Raw genomic sequence first — 25,792 nt, 5'->3', positions numbered from 1 at the left:
TCACATCCAAATCGGAGAAAGGGTTTAGGAATCATAGCTCTGTAATGCATAGCCTCCTCTTTTTCAAGGGACCAAAAGTAATTGGACAAGGGACTCTAAGGGCTGCAATTAACTCTGAAGGCGTCTCCCTCGTTAACCTGTAATCAATGAAGTAGTTAAAAGGTCTGGGGTTGATTACAAGTGTGTGGTTTTGCATTTGGAAACTGTTGCTGTGACCAGACAACATGCGGTCTAAGGAACTCTCAATTGAGGTGAAGCAGAACATCCTGAGGCTGAAAAAAAAGAAAAAATCCATCAGAGAGATAGCAGACATGCTTGGAGTAGCAAAATCAACAGTCGGGTACATTCTGAGAAAAAAGGAATTGACTGGTGAGCTTGGGAACTCAAAAAGGCCTGGGCATCCACGGATGACAACAGTGGTGGATGATCGCCGCATACTTTCTTTGGTGAAGAAGAACCCGTTCACAACATCAACTGAAGTCCAGAACACTCTCAGTGAAGTAGGTGTATCTGTCTCTAAGTCACCAGTAAAGAGAAGACTCCATGAAAGTAAATACAAAGGGTTCACATCTAGATGCAAACCATTCATCAATTCCAAAAATAGACAGGCCAGAGTTACATTTGCTGATAAACACCTCATGAAGCCAGCTCAGTTCTGGAAAAGTATTCTATGGACAGATGAGACAAAGATCAACCTGTACCAGAATGATGGGAAGAAAAAAGTTTGGAGAAGAAAGGGAACGGCACATGATCCAAGGCACACCACATCCTCTGTAAAACATGGTGGAGGCAACGTGATGGCATGGGCATGCATGGCTTTCAATGGCACTGGGTCACTTGTGTTTATTGATGACATAACAGCAGACAAGAGTAGCCGGATGAATTCTGAAGTGTACCGGGATATACTTTCAGCCCAGATTCAGCCAAATGCCGCAAAGTTGATCGGACGGCGCTTCATAGTACAGATGGACAATGACCCCAAGCATACAGCCAAAGCTACCCAGGAGTTCATGAGTGCAAAAAAGTGGAACATTCTGCAATGGCCAAGTCAATCACCAGATCTTAACCCAATTGAGCATGCATTTCACTTGCTCAAATCCAGACTTAAGACGGAAAGACCCACAAACAAGCAAGACATGAAGGCTGCGGCTGTAAAGGCCTGGCAAAGCATTAAGAAGGAGGAAACCCAGCGTTTGGTGATGTCCATGGGTTCCAGACTTAAGGCAGTGATTGCCTCCAAAGGATTCGCAACAAAATATTGAAACTAAAAATTTTTTTTAGGGTTTGGTTTATTTGTCCAATTACTTTTGACCTCCTAAAATGTGGAGTGTTTGTAAAGAAATGTGACAATTCCTACAATTTCTATCAGATATTTTTGTTCAAACCTTCAAATTAAACGTTACAATCTGCACTTGAATTCTGTTGTAGAGGTTTCATTTCAAATCCAATGTGGTGGCATGCAGAGCCCAACTCGCCAAAATTGTGTCACTGTCCAAATATTTCTGGACCTAACTGTATATGGCACCGGCACCACTGCTCAGCTGTTCCCCACCGGTCTTTGTTTCCTTGTAGGCAATCACCAGCCTTCGTGCTGTGCAGAATGAGAATTCTAGACTAAAGGTCACGTGTAGAGGGAAATAAAACTGTTGACTATGGATTCTTTCCTTATTGATATTTTATGTGTTTGTCCACATATTATTATATTTAAACCTGTAAAGAAATGATATTTATGACCTCCTTTATCCCATATTCTCTTATATTCTAAGTCATATTCTTCCTCTTCCAATACCTTATAGTGACAATTTTCTTCTCTTCTGTATCTCTTTGAATGTCCATAAACATCCATTTAGAGTAAAGAGGGAGAGGAGGGAGATGCATCTGCAGCTGCTCATCTACTGGGGGGAGGAGCAGCAGAGAAGTCATCTGATTGGTTCAAAGTACACAGCATGGATTTGACATATAACAGAGATCCTACCTACTGGGCAAGTATGGAGGGAAGCAAAAAGACCCAAAATATGACTCTACAATTAGGTATGATATTGGTGACTCCTCAAGACATGTGCAGTCCCGCTCCTCTTGGTCTATCCCTTTAATATAAACATTTTGTGATATTTCTAGATTCTATTTATCATGTAAAATCTTTTTTTCCATTTGGCAAGTCGTCCCGGCAGATACTATCGGGTGGTCTCAATAGCTGCAGGTTCAGTAAATGCACCTGCACATTTTTCATCTAATTTCCAATCATTCTGAAAGCGGGAAACCAAATGAGAAAGTTGTTTTTTGGTTTTTTTTTTCAAAAGAAAGTAAGATGGTTTCTGCAGAATTATTGACATCTTGGCTCCTGCCTCGCACAGTATAAGTGGTGTTTTCCTATTTCAACTCCCGCGTGTTGCATTTTTAGTAAATGAAGGCAAATTTTTGTTATTAAATCAAATGATGCATGAAGAGGATTGTATGAGCCGGAATAAAGTACTAGAGTGGATGAAGGACCCTTTCCTTGCTGGTAGTTCCTTGTTATTCCAATCTCAGGTGCAGCCGGTTTATGATTAGTCCCGTTCCCTTTAAATAGTCACATGTTCCATCACCTGAGGCCGGTTCTAGAATTCATTTCTGACCTGACCACTGTAAAGGAAGGAAGTTTCCTTCACCTGGTGCCGGTTATAGAATTAATTTCTGAACTCACCAATGTTGTGGATGGAAGATGCCTTTACCTGATGCCGGTTATAGAATTAATTTCTCAACTGACCACTGTGCAGGGAGGAAGTTTCCTTCACCTAAAGCCGGTTATAGAATTAATCTCTGAACTGACCACTTTGCAGGGAGAAAGGTTCCTTCCTCTGATGCCGGTTATAGAATTAATTTCTGAACTGACCACTTTGGAGGGAGGAAGGTTCCTTCACCTGATGCCAGTTATAGAATTAATCTCTGAACTGACCACTGTGCAGGGAGGAAGGTGCCTTCACCTGATGCCGGTTATAGAATTCATTTCTGAACTCACCAATGTGGTGGGTGGAAGATGCCTTCACCTGATGCCGGTTATAGAATTCATCTCTGAACTGACCACTGTGGAGGAAGGAAGGTTTTTTCACCTGATGCTGGTTATAGAATTCATTTCTAAACTGATCACCAAAGAGGGGGGATGTTTTTGGAGCTGCTGGAGTCCTGTTGATGGCAGCCCTGGTGTTTGGCTGCAACGTTGGTGTTAGTGTAGATCCTTTTGTCTATGTTCCCCTGTCTGTCTTCCTTCCCTTGTGTTCTATTGTAGTGGTGAAGTCTAGTGCACTCAACGGCCTTTGTACTATTCAGGGTGATTGGAATGACAGATAAGGACTAGGCATGTGATGGCGATGGGGGGGGGGAAGGACCTGTATAGGGATGTTAGTTAGATTAGTGTTAAGAAGTGACTTGTCTCCTCTCTCTCTACTGTTAGAGCCTTTCTACTCTTTACATTCCTGTTGTGACCACTGTGTCGCGACGTGCATTGGGCATTTCCTTGCCTCGCATGATAGGGTGTGAATGGGTCGGTAGTCAGCATGGTGACCGGATCGGTGGTGAGCATGAGCGACCACGGCACCATTCCCTGTCTATGATTCGAAATGGAGTATGAACAGGGAGAAAAATTGCGCTGCCATGGAAGAAACACTGATCAATAGATGGTAGAACTGGTGAATTTTTTATTTGTCAACGTGTTTCTGAGACTGATTCTCCTTCATCAGGACTAAAAAAACACATAACTATGAATCAGTCTCGGAAACACGTTGACAAATGAAAAAATGTCTCCCTAGTCATTGCCTGTCTATAGGAGTGGTGATCACACACCGATCCATTCACATTTGTGACTTTAGACTCTCCCATTCTCAAAATTGTTTCTGGTTCCCCGTGCTCATACATTCATCATCTACCTACGGAAAAGGTGAAAAGGTTTGGTTTACAGGGCAACCACTTTAAGGTCCTGTTTCGGTAAGAGCCCTTTTGGACATAAAGTTGAAGCAGGTCTGGGCTCTCCCAACAGAAGACCAGGAGGTCATCTAGTGCGCCAATAATTACTCCAAGGTCAAGGGATCTAGAAGACAAAATAAAAACCATGGGAGCTGTCAGTAGAGAAAATGATTTTCCTTTTGAGGATTCTAATACATTTGTTTGTTTTTTCTTGTAGCTTTGTGGTTGGCACTGTTGTCTTGGAGAACTGGGGTCTTGGGTTCAAAGCCATACAAAGACAACATTGCGTAGAGATTGGCTACTCTTTTGGTACATCAGGTTCCTTACAGATCCTAAAAGCATACATGTAGGCTCGTTATAAAATTGGTCCTACTGTGCATGTGTGAAGTTAGATTGTGAGCACTGATCCCTCAACCTTCTGGTGACCATCGTTGATTGATCATGGGTGGCCCATTGGGGACCATCGTTGATCTATCATGGGTGGCCCATTGATTATGGCCTTCCTATTCTCATATTCCAAGAAAAATGAGACCATACAATGAGTGCTAGGATTTCATGTCAACAGATCAAGAAGACACTCCTGATTATAGGAACCATGGTTATGAATGACCTGATATGAACCAGAAAAGTTGACTAGATAGAGTTCAGTTCCGAATAGTCAAACTAGGAGATCGACCAATAACATTATGGGGGTCATCTGGTAGAGGGCATTTGGGCTCAGTTACCCAGATCTTCCTTCATTTGCCAAAAGAGCCAAAGACTCGGTGGGGTTGGTTCCAAGATGTAAGACCTCCATTGATTGGCCCCATACTGTGTATGACATTGGGTCCATGATCCATTTTTTTTAATGTCCTACTATAAGAATCAACAATATCGACCATCCATAGTGGTGCTATTGACTGTTTTTGCAAAATATATTTCTTAAGGTGGCTCTATATTAATTATGTTAGACCCGCTATCTGTCATACTCGCTGAGTGCCATGGAGACATCAGATGCTGTTCACAATATGGTTTCTCTGGTGTGTCTGAGCTGCACAGGCAAGCTTGGGCATCGACCAGCTGTGTGCTCATTAATGTTCAGGCCAGCAAGAGTTAATCTCTGTTAGCCTGCTGGTTACCTCTAGGATCACATGTTGTGGGAAACCTTTCACAGTTACTAACCACCTTTTTAAGATGGTGGAATGTGTCTTCCTATGCCAACTATAGATTTTGCTAAACTGGTCCGTGTGCTGTTGTGTCCCAGCAAACAAAACTACGCACAAACCGGTTTAGCAAAAGCTATAGTCGGCATGGGAAGACAGATTCCACCATAGTAAAAAGGCAGGGAGTAACTGTGATAGGTTTCCTGGTGTTTATACTGTGTGCTGCTTGGAGTGTTGTAAAATTCTCTCATCATGTTGTTGTTTCCTCCCTGCTCTTATTTTCCTCCTTACCACTGTGTGAGCTTGCTGTATGGTCGAGTTTTGGTTTTCCCTGTCTGTCTATTTCCATGGGTTTAACCACTCCTGTCCCAGCCTTTTCCTGGGAAGGGGAGAGAGGGTATTAGATCAGGGCTGGCCAGGAACAGGGCCAAGAAGGCGGCCCAGACATCCTCACCATCAGAAGTATCTGTGGGAGCAGGGATAGTTAGGGCCCCCCCTAGCCTAAGGGCCAGTCTAGGAGCCTCTGTTATCTCCATAGCTATGTTTTAACCCCTTGCACCTTATCCTCTGGTATTCTCCGAGGCTTGCTGTACAGTGTGAAGACAGCGGAGAATTCCCAGCAGCTCTGTTCTCTAAAGTTCTTAGTCACTTTCATTTTTACTATTAAGCCTCTCGTCATTTTTATTTATTTATTACTTTCAATTTGCTCAAAAATCGCTGAACTAATTATCCGCTTCTCCGAACACAAAACACCCGGCAACGCTCTGACAGCTTCACTAATACCGGCCCTTTAACAAGTAAACACCCCCCCTCCCCCGCATCTCGCTCACAGGTGAGGTGTATTAATGTGCTCCGCTCTTTTTCTCCAGGAATTAGAAAATTAAAGAGCAATTCATCACAGTCAATCTGTCCAGAGCCAAGAACAAACACCTCGGGGGCCGCGGCGAATTCCTCCGGTGTATACAAGGATTCTGCAGTAATTGGATGCACGATGGAGCCGGATACAGAACAGGAGGCGCAAAATCGCACCAAAAAGTCTCATCTTGTATGCAAATTTGTATCAAAAAGTCTTTGAGGACGAGGCTAATTTAAATAGTCAGGCCTTTAAAAGTCAATTCTTTAAAGGGGTACCTTTTGTAAGAAGACGTATTCACCTATCCTGTGCTACTTGATGGGTGGGGGTCCCACCACGGAGACCGCCATCAATTGCCAAAATCGAGCTGTTGTTGACTTTGCGCACCGCCACTCCATTCGTTCACTTTCAGTAGTCTATCTGATCACATTGTTAGCACCTATCTAGTATACCCCTTTAAGACCCTTTTACACTGGCGATCATCAATCATGATCGTTTTCAGCCCATTACCCTCGCGGTATGCCCCCACACAGGTTCGGATACACTTCAGAGGTATCCCATTGGGGCTATCTCTGCTTCCACTTGCTGACCCCGGCCAGTATATACATCACTCTCCTTAGGTAGCTTCTGGAGGTTTCACAAACCTTCATACACTGACTACAGTCAGAATAAGCGAATCCTCCCTTCTCTCAGAGGATTCCTTCCTAGAGGCATAACAGTCTCCCCACACTGACCATGTGGCAAACAAACAGTCTCCATGTTAACAGATGAGACACACCCATTTGTGGAGGTATGTGGATAGCCAGACCTGCCGGTCTTTCCAGCTATCTGTAAAACCTGGCCTTGGTATTCCCTAATAAGACTCTTGGTACTACAAGTACCAGAACGTACATCCATGTTTACATGCCTTCTGTGATACATACCGGTCACCATGTTACAATATATACCATGTATGGCGTTGCTTTCTGTGATTTTAATCCTGCCTCTGATGATAAGGAAACTGCTGAAAACTCTCTCTGAAAGAACAGGAAGAATGAATCTAAAAAGTGTAAACTGTTCAGTGTGAAAATTGCAAGATTATGTTTGATAACAAAGATTGCAATATGAAAAAGGAAACCATTGCCCAAATATATATATATATATATATATATATATATATATATATATATAGAGAGAGAGAGAGAGAGAGAGAGAGAGAGAGAGAGAGAGAGAGTTGGGCAATGGTTCCCATTTTTATATTGCAATCCTTGTATGTGTGTATATATATATATTGTGCGTGTGTGTATATATATATACAGTTAGGTCCAGAAATATTTGGACAGTGACACAATTTTGGCGAGTTGGGCTCTGCATGCCACCACATTGGATTTGAAATGAAACCTCTACAACAGAATTCAAGTGCAGATTGTAACGTTTAATTTGAAGGTTTGAACAAAAATATCTGATAGAAATTGTAGGAATTGTCACATTTCTTTACAAACACTCCACATTTTAGGAGGTCAAAAGTAATTGGACAAATAAACCAAACCCAAACAAAATATTTTTATTTTCAATATTTTGTTGCGAATCCTTTGGAGGCAATCACTGCCTTAAGTCTGGAACCCATGGACATCACCAAACGCTGGGTTTCCTCCTTCTTAATGCTTTGCCAGGCCTTTACAGCCGCAGCCTTCAGGTCTTGCTTGTTTGTGGGTCTTTCCGTCTTAAGTCTGGATTTGAGCAAGTGAAATGCATGCTCAATTGGGTTAAGATCTGGTGATTGACTTGGCCATTGCAGAATGTTCCACTTTTTTGCACTCATGAACTCCTGGGTAGCTTTGGCTGTATGCTTGGGGTCATTGTCCATCTGTACTATGAAGCGCCGTCCGATCAACTTTGCGGCATTTGGCTGAATCTGGGCTGAAAGTATATCCCGGTACACTTCAGAATTCATCCGGCTACTCTTGTCTGCTGTTATGTCATCAATAAACACAAGTGACCCAGTGCCATTGAAAGCCATGCATGCCCATGCCATCACGTTGCCTCCACCATGTTTTACAGAGGATGTGGTGTGCCTTGGATCATGTGCCATTCCCTTTCTTCTCCACACTTTTTTCTTCCCATCATTCTGGTACAGGTTGATCTTGGTCTCATCTGTCCATAGAATACTTTTCCAGAACTGAGCTGGCTTCATGAGGTGTTTTTCAGCAAATGTAACTCTGGCCTGTCTATTTTTGGAATTGATGAATGGTTTGCATCTAGATGTGAACCCTTTGTATTTACTTTCATGGAGTCTTCTCTTTACTGTTGACTTAGAGACAGATACACCTACTTCACTGAGAGTGTTCTGGACTTCAGTTGATGTTGTGAACGGGTTCTTCTTCACCAAAGAAAGTATACGGCGATCATCCACCACTGTTGTCATCCGTGGACGCCCAGGCCTTTTTGAGTTCCCAAGCTCACCAGTCAATTCCTTTTTTCTCAGAATGTACCCGACTGTTGATTTTGCTACTCCAAGCATGTCTGCTATCTCTCTGATGGATTTTTTCTTTTTTTTCAGCCTCAGGATGTTCTGCTTCACCTCAATTGAGAGTTCCTTAGACCGCATGTTGTCTGGTCACAGCAACAGCTTCCAAATGCAAAACCACACACCTGTAATCAACCCCAGACCTTTTAACTACTTCATTGATTACAGGATAACGAGAGAGACGCCTTCAGAGTTAATTGCAGCCCTTAGAGTCCCTTGTCCAATTACTTTTGGTCCCTTGAAAAAGAGGAGGCTATGCATTACAGAGCTATGATTCCTAAACCCTTTCTCCGATTTGGATGTGAAAACTCTCATATTGCAGCTGGGAGTGTGCACTTTCAGCCCATATTATATATATAACTGTATTTCTGAACATGTTTTTGTAAACAGCTAAAATAACAAAACTTGTGTCACTGTCCAAATATTTCTGGACCTAACTGTATATATATATATATATATATATATATATATATATATATATATATATATATACAATATATATATAATATATATATATATATATATATATATATATATATATATATACAGAAGCCTGATTTAAGCAATAGGTCATTTTTTATGATAGGTTCCCTTTAAGAGAAACAAGATGAGGTGGTGAGCAGTATGTGATTGGCTCACAGCATAGTTCTGACACCCCAGAGAGAGCCCGCCCACTTGGAAAACAAGTGGGGAGTGAAAGAGAACCAAAATATGACTGTACAACAAGGGAAGAGGGTAATTTTTGTAGTGAAAGGAAACTATAACCTCCAGAAATAAAATAATTGTCTCGCTGGCTCCGCCCAACTCCTTTATGCCACTCCCCTGCTTAAAATCTATGTTTATGCCCCGCCCATGCTCAAAATCTACCAGAATTTTCACAGCTCCAGCTAAGAAATGAGCTTGTCTTGTCGAGTACAAAGACATTTCCAATTTCTAGCTGTGATTGAAGTCTTAGAATTAAAGTGTGTATTGAGATGAGAATAGTAATTAGATTGTGTTTGCAAACCAAGGCCATTTAGGAAGGTGCTGAGGAGCCGTCCTCCCTCCATCATCATTTCTGAAAGTCTTCCACTATTTGCATGTCTTTGATATTTCCTGGGCTCCGGGCAGTCATCTTTTTCTTTAATCTTCAGCGTATTTCATTCTCGGTAATGTACAGTATACAGGTTGTAAACAGATTTGGAGAAGGATTATTCTATACGTCTGATATTCTGCTAATCACCCTCATGCATATTTCACGGAGGACCTGGAATTTCTAAGACAAGACCCATAACCCTCGAATAACCTGTGTTCAATATTAAAGCTCTTTATTCCGTCCATTATATATAAGGACGTGTTCACATTACAGATTTATGTCAATCCAAAAAATAGGACTGTACCCCTTTAAGAAGAAAGACTCCTATATCCTAGGTTTAAAAAAAGGTGAAAAAGGAGGGAAAAAAATGGCCCAAGAGTCATGAAAAAGGGTGAAAAATAAATTAAATAATAATAATAATAAAATCTTTTGTATTGGGTAGCAATACCCAGTTCCATCTGCAGGTGGCAGCAGTGATGTCATGTTAGGTACAGGGAAGTATCAAACGAATGGCGAAAAGGAAGGGGGAGATGGTGACCCCTGACCAAGCCTACCACTGGGCCCTGGGTTCCCTCACCACCCTAGATAGGTTCCGCACCTATGCGCCGAGCAGAATACCTGACCCTGACTGACCCTGAACTAGGACCTAGGTAAGGAGCGGATGGGATGAGCACTTAGTCAACCCCACTAAGGTCTAAAGAACACACAGCAAAGGCAAACAAGGGAAAGAAGCCTCAGGGAGAGGAACTGCAACATATAACAATGTTCCTCCAGATGAATACAAGCCGTGATGTCACACTAGGTACAGGGATGTACCAAGGGAATGGCGAAAGGAAAGGGAAAGGGGAGATGGTGACCCCTGACCAAACGTATCGCTGGGCTCTGGGTTCCCTCATCACCCTAGATAGGTTCCTCACCTACGCGCTGAGCAGGATACCTGACCCTGACTGACCCTGAACTACGCCCTAGGTAAGGAGCGGATGGGATGAGCACTTAGTCAACCCCACTAAGCTCTGAAGAACACACAGGGGAAAGAAGCCTCAGGGAGAGGAACTGCAACATACAACAATGTTCCTCCAGATGAATACAAGCCGTGATGTCACGCTAGGTACAGGGATGTACCAAGCGAATGACGAAAGGAAAGGGAAGGGGGAGATGGTGACCCCTGACCAAGCCTATCACTCGACCCTGGCTTCCCTCACCGCCCTAGATAGGTTCCTCATCTATGTGCCAAGCAGGATACCTGACCCTGACTGACCCTGAACTACGCCCTAGGTAAGGAGCGGATGGGATGAGCACTTAGTCAACCCCACTAAGCTCTGAAGAACACACAGGGGAAAGAAGCCTCAGGGAGAGGAACTGCAACGTACAACAATGTTCCTCCAGATGAATACAAGACGTGATGTCACGCTAGGTACAGGGATGTACCAAGCGAATGACGAAAGGAAAGGGAAGGGGGAGATGGTGACCCCTGACCAAGCCTATCACTCGACCCTGGCTTCCCTCACCGCCCTAGATAGGTTCCTCATCTATGTGCCAAGCAGGTTACCTGGCCCTGGCTTACTCTGAACTGGGCCCTAGGTAGGGAACGGATGGGATGAGTGCTTAGTCAACCCCACTAAGCTCTAAAGAACACACAGCAAAGACAAACAAGGGAAAGAAGCCTCAGGGAGCGGAACTGCAACGTACAATGTTCCTCCAGATGAATACAAGCCGACTGCTTACATTAAAGACGCCAGATGCCTCAAGAAGAGGAACTGCAAACAACACGCAGGTGTGAGGAAAATCCTGGGATATGAAGAGGAATTATGATTTCCAGTCATAATCGCTCCCATCACTCCATGGCAGTGCCCCCTCCCTTCTTGTTCTCAATGTCCAGCATCTGGGAAGGTGTCACATCCCAGCAACACATCCCATGGCCATCTCCTGTGATATGGAGATTAGATGATCTGGGAACAGTGGACACAGGATGACTCCCTGCCGTCACCCTGTAGCAGGGGCTGCTATCTACTTAGCAAGCTGGGAAGTATCCAGACAGAACGACTCCAGTAAAATATGGTTAATATCTCGTGAGCCATATTTCCGATAAATATGGCAACCATAAAAATGGTGTCTCCGCATGCGGATGATGCTGGCACACCCTTTTTATGGGAGTTCGACCTGGGGAAATACCCCAGGCGTGATATCAGCCAATGGGGAACTAGTAGACAAGTCATGAGTCCTCTCGTTCTGCAGCTAAATTCATAACTGTCACAATGAGAGCGTTGGCGTCCGCCTACGACGCTCCCAGGCCAAGTTATGGCCCATATTCCCTGTTGTGGATATTACCCATAACTCCAGCCAGGGGTGGAGCAGTGCTCCCTCTGACGTCACAAAGGTAGGAGGGGTCCTGGATTTGCCCAGGTTGATAACCCCAATTCGACCATTTTCCAGTGTTCTTTTGCTCGGGGGTCTGGTCAGGGAAGACCTGTGAGGGAGTTCCTGGAAACCTGGTCTACAGCGCCCCCCTGTGGCCAGACGCAACAAGGTAACTGCTGGAACTGTGTATGCCTGTTTGTAACCCATGCTTTGCTTGTAACTGTACTCTGACATATGTATATTCTGTAGATCCCCTATTGTATATATTGTAGTTTCTAGTGTGCTTTAGGCTGATTAAATTATATAATTAATCTTGGGCTGTTCTGTTATCTCGATCCTGAATTCCACGTCCGTGTGTTCGGCTAATAGTTACCGTGAAGCGGTTGGTGGCAGCGAGTTGTGCCAAGGATTATTGTGGGGAGGCCAGTGAGATTCGGGGAGATTTTATATATTCCGCCCGCGGAGGTCTGGGGAATATATACCCTGCTCTCACCGGGGACCCTTCAATAATCGGCATAAGTAGTATAGCGGCCTTCTTGCTCATTGTCGGGCAATTCCATAATTGGCCTGACTATAAGAGGGGCGCTAGAGAGCGCGTCACGTGCTCTGTCTGTCGGTCGGGAGGTATAAAGGAGGGGTGACCCCCCACTTGTTACCCCCCGATCGTGACATTGGTGGCCAGCACGGGGGAGTTCTGAGTGACCCTCCCTGGTGGTTCGTGACAGCAGGTTACACCAAAAGAGTGCGAGCCGGCTGCTTGCACTTAAGACATGTAAAGGGTAGAGGACTTATCACCAGCAGAGAGTAAGGGGAAATGAGGGCATACAGTATATAGACACCAAGTAGTGCTGATGAAAAGCAGCTGAAAGTGTGAGGAACTCCGCAGGGTCCTAAAGGGAAAGTGATAAAAATAAAGCAGAGCAGATACATAGGATACCAAATACATCAAGCAGGAATGATAGAAGATCAGGGAGCAGTTTGTGCAGCCAAACGCTGCGACCTTCTATTGCAGGACACCACAAGTGCTTACAAAGGGAATTGAAATTTTTTTTCCCATCCTATTAAACGATGGGAGACTTTGTGGGAAAAAAACTGCACCTTGTAATTCCGGAATTTTTGCCGCACGATCGGCACTGACTGTTACTAATTCGCGGTGTTGCCCTTTAATTGCACTCCACTTCATGACTTAATGCAGCCAGGAAGAAGTGACAGGCGGAGATCCCATCCTCCATGACACGGCGAGGCGCAGATCACAGATATTTCATTAGCTCTTAGAGGGACTGATCTCCATAATTATTATTTCGGCAGTGTCGGGGCGCACTTATTTTTTCGTGGCGGTGTGAACAGATCTTCTCTATAATAACCCCGCACTATTTACATCGGGAAGGTTGTCGGCACGATTTGGCCTTTAATTAAAGAGGGTCAAAAAGCAAATGGTTACAATGTAACACTGCTGTCAGATTGATAATTGCAGATCGTAACCCGCGCACCCCGCCACCGCCGCCGCTAACGGGACGTCAACAAGTGGTAAGTGGCGAGAAAGACTCAAAAAGCCGCTCAGGAAGGATTTATAGTCAACAACCGCCTCCATCGTTCTGGGACTTCATAAATATGCCATGTCATCCAGGAGATTGGCTTTACATCTGTCTGTATCAATGAATGCATGTACAAATGTAGCAGAGCTGAGGTGGCGATTGGGCAGCCACCTTGTTACATAGGACTACAGCATTCCATTCTATCACCATGTTAGCAAAATGCTGAAATCCCCCTAGGCCACCTGGAATGCTAGCAGACCCCTTTACACCCCTAGGCCACCTGGGAAGCTAGCAGACCCCTTTACACCCCTAGGCCACCTGGAATGCTAGCAGACCCCTTTACACCCCTAGGCCACCTGGGATGCTAGCAAACCCATTTAAACCTCTAGGCCACCTGGGATGCTAGCAGACCCCTTTACACCCCTAGGCCACCTGGGATGCTAGCAAACCCCTTTACACCTCAAGGCCACCTGAGATGCTAGCAAACCTCTTTACACCCCCAGGCCATCTGGGATGCTAGCAAACCCCTTTACACCCCCAGGCCATCTGGGATGCTAGCAAACCCCTTTACACCTCAAGGCCATCTGGGATGCTAGCAAACCCCTTTACACCTCCAGGCCACCGGGGATGCTAGCAAACCCCTTTACACCTCAAGGCCACCTGGGATGCTAGAAAACCCCTTTATACCCCTAGGCCACCTGGGATGCTAGAAAACCCCTTTATACCCCTAGGCCACCTGGGATGCTAGCAAACTCCTTTACACCCCTAGGCCACCTGGAATGCTAGCAGACCCCTTTACACCCCTAGGCCACCTGGGATGCTAGAAAACCCCTTTATACCCTTAGGCCACCTGGGATGCTAGCAAACCCCTTTACACCCCTAGGCCACCTGGGATGCTAGCAAACCCCTTTACACCTCAAGGTCACCTGGGATGCTAACAAACCCCTTTACACCCCTAGGCCACCTGGGATGCTAGCAAACCCCTTTACACCCCTAGGCCACCTGGGATGCTAGAAAACCCCTTTATACCCCTAGGCCACCTGGGATGCTAACAAACCCCTTTACACCCCCTAGGCCACCTGGGATGCTAGAAAACCCCTTTATACCCCTAGGCCACCTGGGATGCTAGCAGATCCCTTTACACCCCTAGGCCACCTGGGATGTTAGAAAGCCCCTTTACACCCCTAGGCCACCTGGGATACTAGCAAACCCCTTTACACCCCTGGGCAACCTGAGATGCTAGCAAACCCCTTTACACCCCTAGGCCAGCTGGGATGCTAGAAACCCCTTTACATCCCTAGGCCACCTAGGATGCTAGCAAACCCCTTTATACCCCTAGACCACCTGGGATGCTAGCAAACCCCTTTACACCCCTAGACTACCTGGGATGCTAAAAACCCTTTTACACCCCTAGGCCACCTGGGATGCTAGCAAACCCCTTAACAAACCTAGGCCTCCTGGGATGCTAGAAAACCCCTTTACACCCCTAGGCCACCAAGGATCTCAATCAAAGTCCTAGTTGTCAAGAGGTCTCATGTTTGTTTTTTTAGAGGTCCATCCCAGGAAAGCAAATATATATGTTAAAAAATCTCCTTGGTCTCAGGGACCTCACTGAAGGCTGGAGAAACGAACCCTTTCCCGGCACTCCTAGACCCCCTGGGATCATAATGAAAAGCCAAGTCTTCCAGGAGGTCTCTGTTTTATTGGAGTCTCCCAGGGATTTTAGGACTGGCGTACCTACAGTATTCATGAATAATCAGTCCTCTCCTTGGTCACAGGAACCACCCTCAAACTTGAGAGAACCGATTCCCTGCTCTGGACCACCTGAGATTCTGATAAATGTCTTTCTTTACCACCCTAGACCACCAGGGATACCAATAATTATCGTTCCCTTGCTCTAGACCAACTGAGATTCTGATAAACCTCTTTACATCTCTAGACCACCAGGGATACCAATAATTACCGTTCTCCTGCCCTAGACCACCTAAGATTCTGATAAACCTCTTTACATCTCTAGACCACCAGGGATACCAATAATTACCGTTCCTCTGCTCTAGACCACCAGGGATACCAATAATTACCGTTCCTCTGCTCTAAACCACCTGAAATTCTAATAAACGTCTTTACCTCCCTAGACCACCAGGGATACCTATAAGTATGTTGTTTCCTTATGGTTGAAAATGTAGGCACCATTGGACCAGGGTGATCAGAGGGAAAGCTGCTTTTTTTCATGAGGTCTTCTTAGAAGTCGCCCAGATATTCCAACAGAGTAGGAATGTCGGCTTGATCCTCTCACTGGTTACAGGGACCATGAGGAGGTCTGCAGAGATGAGTGACACACTGAAGCCTTCCCCTGCTCTAGCCCACCTGGGATACTAACAATAACGACTTTACACCTCTAGACCACCAATGACACCAATAAATCCTTAACTACCTCAGACCACTCACTAGCCAGGGTGAGTTCAGGCAAGGGAAGGCCTAGGCACATGATGGCGACGGGGAGAAGGACCCATATATAGACTATTGGGAACACAGATAGCAGCCCTCCTACAATCCAAAAGGCCCGCAGAGATGAGTGATGCACTGAAACAATGAAGTCTTTCCCTACCCTAGCCCACCTGGGATGCTAAAATAACCGCTTTACACCAAGGATACCCTTAAATCCTTAACTACCTCGACCACCTGAGATGTTGACTTTAAACCTTTCATAGTAACAGACGAGCAAAGATATGGAAAATAATCACTTATCCCCCCGGACCACCAGGGAAACCAATAAATCCTAACAAAGTCCAATCACCAGGGATGCTGACATTAAACATTGTATGGTTCTAGACCATCAAAGATCTTGAAATTAACCCATTACCCACCCTATACCACCAGGGATGTTGCCATTAAATCTTTTATACTTTTTATCCATAAAAATATGTTGAAATTAACCCATTACCTACCCTATCCCACCAGGGCTGTTGCCATTAAATCTTTTAAACTTTTTATCCATAAAAATATGTTGAAATTAACCCATTACCTACCCTATGCCACCAGGGATTTTGACATTAAACCTTTCATAGTTCAAGACCATCAAAGATGTAGAAATTAACCCATTACCCACCCTATACCACCAGGGCTGTTGCCATTAAATCTTTTATACTTTTTATCCATAAAAATATGTTGAAATTAACCCATTACCCACCCTATACCACCAGGGATTTTGACATTAAATCTTTTATACTTTTTATCCATAAAAATATGTTGAAATTAACCCATTACCTACCCTATAGCACCAGGGTTGTTCACATTAAACCTTTTGTAGATTCAGACCATCAAAGATGTTGAAATTAACCCATTACCTACCCTATACCTCCAGGCATTTTGACATTAAACCTTTTATAGTTCTAGACCATCAAAGATGTTGAAATTAACCCATTACCCACCCTACACCACCAGGGCAGTTGCCATTAAATCTTATATAGATCCAGACCATCAAAAATGTTGAAATTAACCCATTACCCACCCTATACCACCAGGGCTGTTAGCAGTAAACTCTTTACCAGCATAGATGCTAACAATAAACCCATAGCTATCCTTAGCCATCAAGAGATTGTTAAAAAATGAGACCATTAGGACTCTGCCATTAACCCCTAACTACTCTAGCCCACCAGGGATAGTATTTTCACTCTGATTCCATTTTAGATCACCATGGAGGCTAGAGTTTGCCTTGATTTAGGGATTAGGCTTTCTGTAGACTGCCCGGATTTATCTGGACTAACTATTTGGACTCTATATGGCAGTAATTCACAGCAAAGAGACCTACAGCACATTTTCATTAAAGTATAGGGCCAAGCACACTATGACATAAAGGTGTTGAACCCATGACCTACTCCAATAGTATTGCAAATAGAAAAAGGACAATGGAGTTTTATAGGTGAAAACATTAAAATACAATTTTATTATAAATACACTTAAAAAATACATGATTATGTGCTGACATGACATGATGATAAATACAAGAATAAGTATACAATAAATAGCAAAAAGAAGCACGGTGGGTGGGCATGAGATAGTGACTGGAAATACACCATCTCCTGGTGCAACCCAAATAACACAATCCCCAAACCTAGAAGCACAATGGCGTTACACACTGAGAAGGAATTGGGAAGCAGCAGGATTATTACCTAAGGTGCCAGTACACACAGCGTGCCGATGGAGGGAGAGCTCCGTGTGGAGGACCCGACGTACGTTTCACAAAGAACTATGGTCAATATTACCCATGAATAAGCGACCATAGTTCTTTGCGAAACGTACGTCGGGTCCTCCACACGGAGTTCTCCCTCCATCGGCACACTGTGTGTACTGGCACCTTATGTAATAAATAACTCCATTGTCTTTTTCTGATTGCAAAATGGCAGTAATTACCCAGATCTCAGGCAGGTTTTGGAGAAGGAACTTTGCATCAACTTTGCATATTTTTTTATTAAGTTTCTAGTTGTCACATTTTTGATGATCCCTTATAAACAGCGGTGAATTATCAGGATGACACATTGCGAGTTTCTGCGCTGGTTTCTTCCCTCCGAGGCGCGGCACGATGCTGAGCCAGGAGTTTCCCCGCTCGCCTGGGCTCATTGTGCGACTGTCGTGCAATTAACTTGTACTTTCTGCTATTTTTAAGGATAAAACAGTCAATCAGCCCCTTTTTCCGTTTTTCCGCTTATTGTGCTCAAACTGCGTCTTTAAGGAGGGCGGGGGAGGGGAACAAGTCACAACGTTACTGCACAAATGACAGGTAAATTGGGCGCCGCGCCACAGCCGCACGCTTCTAGCAATCTCTGCATTCCCAGGTGATAACTATCACACAATGGCGGTGTACACCCCCCCCTCGCTGCTTTTTCGAGACCCTCGGCGGTTTTATTTTTCGGTAAACAGTAATGGAACAATTGGCAAAAGTATTACATTATCTCCAGTGGAGCCGGGCATGCAAGATATTACGTGGTCAGTTTAACCCCTTATTGTGAGGTCGGGGTAGAAAGTCGCTGTCGGCTGCTCATTTCCAATGTGGTATTACATGTGTCCATACGCGGAAATTGCATAAATGGTTGTACGTGTGGTACATTTTTCATAAATCAATAGTATAAGTGAATATGAGAAATGTTGTAATATTCTTATTACAAAAATCTACTTTTTTTCTCCACTTATGAGCCACCTTTTTCTCTTCCCTATGCCTCCTGAGTGCTGCTGCTTTCTAGTAAGTGTGATATCTCACCCTACGGCTGTATTCACAGTTGCACTTCTCAGTAACACAGTATAGTGTCCACCATCCTGTTGTTGCTTTCTAGTAAGTGTGATATCTCACCCAGGGCTGTATTCACAGTTACACTGCTCAGTAACATAGTATAGGGTCCCCCATGCTGTTGTTGCTTTCTAGTATGTGTGATATCTCCCCCCAGGGCTGTATTTACAGTTACACTGCTCAGTAACACAGTATGATGTCCTCCATGCTGCTTTCTAGTAAGTGTCATATCTCACCCCAGGGCTGGATTCACAGTTACACTGCTTAGTAATGCAGTATAGTGTCCAACATGCTGCTTTCTAGTAAGTGTGATATCTCAGCCAGAGCTGTATTCACAGTTACATTGCTCAGTTAAACAGTATAGTGTCCTCCATGCTGCCATTGCTTTCTAGTAAGTGTGATAATGCACCCCAGGGCTGTATTCCCAGTTGCACTGCTCAGTTAAACAGTATAGTGTCCTCTATGCTGCCATTGCTTTCTAGTAAGTGTGATTAAGCACTTCAGGGCTGTATTCCCAGTTACACTGCTCAGTAACACAGTATAGTGTCCTCCATGCTGCTTTCTAGTAAGTGTGATAACTCACCCCAGGGCTGGATACACAGTTACACTGCTCAGTAACACAGTATAGTGTCCTCCATGCTGCTTTCTAGTAAGTGTGATAACTCACCCCAGGGCTGGATACACAGTTACACTGCTCAGTAACACAGTATAGTGTCCTCCCTGCTGCTTTCTAGTAACTGTGATATCTCACTCCAGGGCTAGACTCCCAGTTACACTGCTCAGTGATGCAGCATAGTGTCCTCCATGCTGCTTTCTAGTAAGTGTTATATCTCTCTCCAGGGCTGGATTCACAGTTGCACTGCTCAGTAACACACTATAGTGTCCTCCCTGTCGCTTTCTAGTAAGTGTGATATCTCACCCCAGGGCTTGATTCACAGGTACACTGCTCAGTAACACAGTATAGTGTCCTCCATGCTGCAGAGGTTTGCAGAGATCCCTTGTGCCTGTGTGTGGACACCATAGCAGCTCGCCTCCATCCCCAGCTCAGGGACAACTGAAAAGTAGAAATAAAGCCTGAATAAGGAAAAACTGGTCAAAAAGCAGGAAACAAGAAAACTAATGGTTAGAAATAGTATCATTATTCCTCCTGTTTACAGTCAGACGTAACAGCTTATCATGAAATTACACCAACTGATGAACAAATTGCTACAATGTATCAGTGCAAGATAAATAAACAAATACAAAGAGATACACTCCTCACCATCACCCCTCTGGTCCTCGTCGCACCTTCAGATCGCCTCTGCTTGCACTAAAATATCCGGGCTTTTCACTCAAGGCTTTGATTAGAACTATGCATGGTGTACGAGGTCACGGTGCTAACCGTGCGAGGTCGCGGGGTACGGAGTACGAGGTCGCGGGGTACGGAGTACGAGGTCGCGGGGTACGGAGTACGAGGTCGCGGGGTACGGCGTACGAGGTCACGGGGTATGGAGTACGAGGTCGCGGGGTATGGAGTACAAGGTCGTGGTGCACGGAGTATAAGGTTGCAATGCACAGCGTGTGAGGTCGCGGTGTATGGAGTACGAGGTTGCGGTGCACAGCGTGCGAGGTCGCGGTGTACGGAGTATGAGGCCGCGGTGTACGGAGTATGAGGTCGCAGTATATGGAGTACGAGGTCTTGGTGCACTGCGTACGAGGTTGCGATGCATGACATACGAGGTCGTGATGCACAGAGTACGAGGTCATGGTGCATGGAGTACAGGGTTGCAGTGCACAGCATGCAAGATCGTGGTGCATGGAGTACGAGGTCACGGTGCACGGCGTGTGAGATCATGGTGCACGGAGTATGAGGTCACGGTGCACGGCGTGCGAGGTCATGTTGCACAGTACGAGGTCGCGGTGCACGGCATACGAGGTCACGGTGCATGGAGTACAAGGTCACGGTGCACGACGTACGTGATAGCGGTACACGGAGTACGAGGTCACGGTGCATGGTGTACGAGGTCGCAGTGTATGGAGTATGAGGTCACGGTGCACGGCGTGCGAGGTCACGGTGCATGGAGTACAAGGTCACGGTGCACGACGTACGTGATAGCGGTACACGGAGTACGAGGTCACGGTGCATGGTGTACGAGGTCGCAGTGTATGGAGTACGAGGTCACGGTGCACGGAGTACGAGGTCACGGTGCACGGAGTACGAGGTCACGGTGCATGGAGTACAAGGTCACGGTGCACGACGTACATGATAGCGGTACATGGAGTACGAGGTCACGGTGCATGGTGTACGAGGTCGCAGTGTAGGGAGTACAAGGTCACGGTGCACAGAGTATGAGGTAGCTGTGCACGACATAAGAGGTCACGGTGCACAGCGTGTGAGGTCGCGGTGTACGGAATAGGAGGTTGTGGTGCATGGAGTAAGAGGTTGCGGTGCACAGAGTACAAGGTCACGGTGCACAGCGTGTGAGGTTGCGGTGTACGGAATAGGAGGTCGCGGTGTACGGAATAAGAGGTTGTGGTGCACGGAGTACAAGGTCACGGCGTGCGAGGTTGCCACTAGTCTCGGCCCGAGGGTTTTCAGCAGCTGCAGATTTGCTTTTATAAGGAAACTGCTCTGTAATATGGAGGACACCGGGAGGAGCGTTACATTCCCGTGAGTCGATACGATGGATCTGTGAGGACGGAGTGACGCACACAGCGACACGAGGATGCAATACTGTGTGCACCCCGAGCTGGAGATGATCCGGAGTCAATGCACTTCTACATTTTCTTTCATATTTCGACTTCCTGCGATGACAGAACAGAAACCTACCGCTCATTTCAGCAGATCCCGCCGAGCCACCGCCAATATATGGATCCGGTGACTGTGCTCCCGGCTGTTCTCCATGTATAAGCCGTCCTCATCATATCTGGCTTTCATCTATTAGATCACAGCCCGCGTCTCGCCTCCTAGAGATCATCCCCTTCAGATGTCGGCACTACCGGAAACACTGGAGCGCCACAGGCCGCCCGAATGTAACGCTCCAGCAGGTGTGTGCTAATAATATTAATGACAAATAATATCAAAATGCCTGATATTATACCTAAGAAGTCACTATAGCGTCAAGGAAGTTCTCAGATTAAACTTTCCGATGAATCTGCATGAAAAATAATACTAGATACCTACATTTTCACCAGTTTTCCCCTCTGCAGGCTCCGTCTGTAATTTTCAGTTGTCTCTGAGCTGGAGGGTGGAGACTACCTGCTTTGACGTCTCCTATGCACCACACATACATATATAAGGACGTTATACAGCAGTACTGAGCAGTGTAGATGTGAATCCAGCTCTGGGGTGAGGTAAAGGACATGAGGGATTCCTGCTCTCCTGTCTCTATGCAGCACATATTCAGAAGTAGCAGCAGCAGCATGGAGGACATTATACGGCAGAACTGAACAGTGTAGATGTGAATCCAGTGTTGAGGGGAGCTAAAGGACATTAGGGATTCCTGCTCTCCTGTCTCCATGTAGCACATGTTCAGAAGTAACAGCAGCAGTATTGAGGACATTATACAGCAGCAGCATGGAGGACATTATACAGCAGCAGTATGGAGGACGTTATACAGCAGCAGCATGGAGGACATTATACAGCAGCAGTATGGAGGACATTATACAGCAGCAGCATGGAGGACATTATACAGCAGCAGCATGGAGGACATTATACAGCAGCAGTATGGAGGACATTATACAGCAGCAGTATGGAGGACATTATACAGCAGCAGTATGGAGGACGTTATACAGCAGCAGCATGGAGGACATTATACAGCAGCAGCATGGAGGACATTATACAGCAGCAGCATGGAGGACATTATACAGCAGCAGCATGGAGGACATTATACAGCAGCAGCATGGAGGACATTATACAGCAGCAGCATGGAGGACATTATACAGCAGCAGTATGGAGGACGTTATACAGCAGCAGCATGGAGGACATTATACAGCAGCAGTATGGAGGACGTTATACAGCAGCAGCATGGAAGACATTATACAGCAGCAGCATGGAGGACATTATACAGCAGCAGCATGGAGGACATTATACGGCAGTACTGAGCAGTGTAGATGTGAATCCAGTGTTGAGGGGAGCTAAAGGACATGAGGGATTTCTGCTCTCCTGTCTGTATGTAGCATATGTTCAGAAGTAGCAGCAGCATTAAGGACAGTATAAAGCAGTACTGAGCAGTGTAGATGTGAATCCAGCACTGGGGTGACGTAAACGACATGAGGGATTCCTGCTCTCCTGTCTCTATGCAGCACATACTCAGAAGTAGCAGCAGCAGCAGCATGGAGGACATTATACAACAATACTGAGCAGTGTAGATGTGAATCCAGAATTGGGGTGACGTAAAGGACATGAGGGATTCCTGCTCTTCTGTCTCCATGTAGCACATGTTCAGAAGTAGCAGCAGCAGCATGGAGGACATTATACAGCAGCAGCATGGAGGACATTATACAACAGCAGCATGGAGGACATTATACAGCAATACTGAGCAGTGTAAATGTGAATCCAGCAATGTGGTGACGTAAAGGACATGACGGATTCCTGCTCTCTTGCCTTTATGCAGCACATATTCAGAAGTAGCAGCAGCAGCAGCATGGAGGACATTATATAACAATACTGAGCAGTGTAGATGTGAATCCAGCATTGGAGTGAAGCAAAGGACATGAGGGATTCCTGCTCTCCTGTCTCCATGTAGCACATGTTCAGAAGTAACAGCAGCAGTATGGAGGACATTATACAGCAGCAGTATGGAGGACGTTATACAGCAGCAGCATGGAGGACATTATACAGCAGCAGCATGGAGGACATTATACAGCAGCAGTATGGAGGACATTATACAGCAGCATGGAGGACATTATACAGCAGCAGCATGGAGGACATTATACAGCAGCAGCATGGAGGACATTATACAGCAGCAGCATAGAGAACATTATACAGCAGCAGCATGGAGGACATTATACAGCAGCAGCATGGAGGACATTATACAGCAGCAGCATGGAGGACATTATACAGCAGCAGCATGGTGGACATTATACGGCAGTACTGAGCAGTGTAGATGTGGATCCAGTGTTGAGGGGAGCTAAAGGACATGAGGGATTTCTGCTCTCCTGTCTGTATGTAGCATATGTTCAAAAGTAGCAGCAGCATTAAGGACAGTGTAAAGCAGTACTGAGCAGTTTAGATGTGAATCCAGCATTGGGGTGACGTAAAGGACATGAGGGATTCCTGCTCTTCTTTCTCTATCCAGCACATGTTCAGAAGTAGCAGCAGCATGGAGGACATTATACAGCAGCAGCACGGAGGACATTATACAGCAGCAGCATGGAGGACATTATACAGCAGCAGCATAGAGAACATTATACAGCAGCAGCATGGAGGATATTATACAGCAGCAGCATGGAGGACATTATACAGCAGCACCATGGAGGACATTATACAGCAGCAGCATGGTGGACATTATACGGCAGTACTGAGCAGTGTAGATGTGGATCCAGTGTTGAGGGGAGCTAAAGGACATGAGGGATTTCTGCTCTCCTGTCTGTATGTAGCATATGTTAAAAAGTAGCAGCAGCATTAAGGACAGTGTAAAGCAGTACTGAGCAGTTTAGATGTGAATCCAGCATTGGGGTGACGTAAAGGACATGAGGGATTCCTGCTCTTCTTTCTCTATCCAGCACATGTTGAGACGTAGCAGCAGCATGGAGGACATTATACAGCAGCAGCACGGAGGACATTATACAGCAGCAGCATGGAGGACATTATACAGCAGCAGCATAGAGAACATTATACAGCAGCAGCATGGAGGATATTATACAGCAGCAGCATGGAGGACATTATACAGCAGCAGCATGGAGGACATTATACAGCAGCAGCATGGAGGACATTATACAGCAGCAGCATGGAGGACATTATACAGCAGCAGCATGGAGGACATTATACAGCAGCAGCATAGAGAACATTATACAGCAGCAGCATGGAGGACATTATACAGCAGCAGCAGCATGGAGGACATTATACAGCAGCAGCATGGAGGACATTATACAGCAGCAGCATGGAGGACATTATACAGCAGCAGCATGGAGGACATTATACAGCAGCAGCATGGAGGACATTATACAGCAGCAGCATGGAGGACATTATACAGCAGCAGCATGGAGGACATTATACAGCAGCAGCATGGAGGACATTATACAGCAGCAGCATGGAGGACATTATACAGCAGCAGCATGGAGAACATTATACAGCAGCAGCATGGAGGACATTATACAGAAGCAGCATGGAGGACATTATACAGCAGCACTGAGCAGTGTATATGTGAATCCAGCTCTGGGGTGAGGTAAAGGACTTGTTAGAGAGCTCAGCACGGTCTTTCTCCCTCTGCTTGTGTTCTTCTCTGCTCCTCACTCCTCCTCTCATCTCTCCATACAGTATGACAGTAAGCCGGCAGTCTGTCTGGACGTTAGTGGTCACAGAACTGCGCTGACCCGAGTCTTTGTAACATTTTATAACTTTTTTCCTCCATCCTCTGATCACAATATAAAGCGAGAAAATCATTAATTATCGCTCCTGTCAATGAGGAGTAAAGGTGAAAGAGATTCAGAAATCCCGGTTTTATACTGATAAACATCCTATAAGTGGTGTGGAAGATTAATAATATTCTTCTTTATGTTATATTTTATATTACAACACTAATATATTATATATTAATGGATCCTTCTGTCTCTTGACAGTCGGGATGATGTGAGATCAGGGCTCTGTGCGGCCGGATCATCACCTCCAGGACTCCTCGTTCTTAATGACCTCGGTTGGATGTTGGGGGTGATTGTCCGGCTGCAGAATAAATTTGGAGCCAATCAGGCGGCTCCCCGATGGGGTTACATGATGGATAAGTGGATTTCTCAGCATTGAGGACACCATTAATCCGATTCTTGACCAAATCAGGTGAAATGTAGCCTCAAATTTGCAGGACCATCACTGTTCCTACAGACCCTCATTATTGTGCCACCCTTCGGGGAACAAATATTTCACAGGTTTCCTCCTCCGTCCACAGTTTTGTGCCTAGTTGAGT

General features: G+C 45.4%; 1 long non-coding RNA gene across 1 annotated transcript in view; it reads right to left on the bottom strand.

Annotated features, from left to right (window-relative positions):
- Positions 1 to 21,652, bottom strand: part of LOC142246407 (uncharacterized) — a 33,855-nt gene extending 12,203 nt beyond the window's left edge. The window contains exons 1-2 of the long non-coding RNA XR_012724892.1: positions 21,502 to 21,652; positions 19,612 to 19,746 (exon numbers count right to left, since the gene is read on the bottom strand). This is a non-coding gene — a long non-coding RNA (uncharacterized LOC142246407). The remainder of the gene's footprint in view (positions 1 to 19,611; positions 19,747 to 21,501) is intronic.
- Between the last annotated feature and the right edge of the window lie 4,140 nt (positions 21,653 to 25,792).

Source organism: Anomaloglossus baeobatrachus, chromosome 7, assembly GCF_048569485.1.
Source record: "Anomaloglossus baeobatrachus isolate aAnoBae1 chromosome 7, aAnoBae1.hap1, whole genome shotgun sequence".
NCBI lineage: Eukaryota > Metazoa > Chordata > Amphibia > Anura > Aromobatidae > Anomaloglossus > Anomaloglossus baeobatrachus.
The sequence above is the reverse complement of the archived record's forward strand: the minus strand, read 5'-3'. Positions and strand labels throughout refer to the sequence as shown.